Raw genomic sequence first — 1,895 nt, forward strand, 5'->3', positions numbered from 1 at the left:
TACTCAAAGAAAACGTATTAAGCGAAAAGTTATATATGAATTGTGCTCATGATGAAGCGGCATTTATAAATGTTATATAGTGGGGGATATCCCACTTTGTGGAATATAATGAGGTTCTATATATCTCCCATTTGCCTAATATTCATGCGAATTCATTGAAACAGATTCTATAAATAAGGAACTTGTGAAATATATAAAATATTACAGTAAACAAAATGAAAAATCTTAAAGATATATATAGCACGTATAAAAAACTTGAAAATATATAGAATGTTGAAGAAAAACAACTACAAGTGGTAAATGAAATATCAACATTAACTCATCGTTATACAATATATGCCTCACATAAAGCTTAAACTAATAATTCAAATGTATCCATAATAAAAAATTTAGCTACATTCCTTTCGACAATTGCTGGAGTAACTTCCTTTTTGATCCTATCCTAAAATGTCAATACAATTACCGCTGTAAATTATAAACTACTGTGAAACTAATTTTTCACTTTATGTTATTCAAACAAGTAAAAAATGTATATAATAATATTTATTAATATATGTAATTATTTTTATCTTTCTTATTAGTTTACCCCAATTTCTAACTTCGTTTCAGAAAAAGAGTAAACAAAATAAGTAATATTTATGATGCAGCTGAGAAAAAAGAGTTATTATATAATATGCATAATACTATTGATATAACCTCATATAATCAGAGATATGACATAGCATATTGAAATTCATGCGCATAAGAATTTTAGCATATCATACAAAAGGTTTATTGATATTATAATTATTACAAAGTCGTTTAAATATCGATTTAAATGTATTACGAATAGAAAAATTGGGACATCAAAAATTTGCTATCACTTCAAATATAAAATAAGGTCAATATTATCATTAAGCACAAACAGAATTTTATATAAAAATGTTCTTTAATATATTATTTTTTTTATAGAACTTGTTAAAGCAAATCATAATAAAAAGAAAAATGTCCAAAATAACCTATGCATATAAAATTGTTGAGTCCTAATATGTTACTATAAATTTTTTTTAATTGAATTAATTATTCAAACATATTAGATGGGATAAATTTTTTTTATAATTTACATAAATTATATATAGTGGAAAAAATATAAAGTATTTTAAAAATATTAATAAACATTTTAAACAAGAACATATCGATATTGTCGTTATCATACTATATTCTTAACTACTATTGTGTATTGCAGAATTATTACACTGATAGGAATAACTTACAATAAAATGTATACATTATTTAATATTTATGAAGTTATGCAGCAGTGAATAATTTAAAAAACATTAATACATATTATTATATATTAAGAAATAATTGTGCTAAATATTGTATAAACATTATTTGAGCTAACTGTTACACAATAATTTAACTTTGAGTTTTGTAAAACATTGATTACATATGAACTCTCTATAACAATGTGTCACTAATTCACCTAATTATCATCGTGTAATTTTTTTTAATATCATTTCAAATATAATGCGTATGATGTATCAGGATAATACATTGCAATAATTTCATAGTATATAAATATATTAATAATGAATAATAAAATTCACAAAGAAAAAGGTAATTAAAAAACTTATTTCATTAGAAAAATGACCATTTACAAGAATGTGTTCAATGCGTATAAATTAAAAATTTGATTAATTGTATTTTAGAACGCTATAATAATAATTTTATACTCATGTATATTATCATTTTTATTGCATTAATTGTGTGCTGATGATAAATACTAATTTAACATAAAATTAATGGGAATAAATCAATAACCAAATTGAAACTTATGGCCATTGGCACAGTTTCAAGACAACTGATTGAAAAAACAGAGTCATATTTTTTTATGTGCCTGTGTAGATATAACA

Source organism: Plasmodium gonderi (assembly GCF_002157705.1).
Source record: "Plasmodium gonderi DNA, contig: Pgo-contig_566, whole genome shotgun sequence".
Taxonomy (NCBI): Eukaryota; Apicomplexa; class Aconoidasida; order Haemosporida; family Plasmodiidae; genus Plasmodium; species Plasmodium gonderi.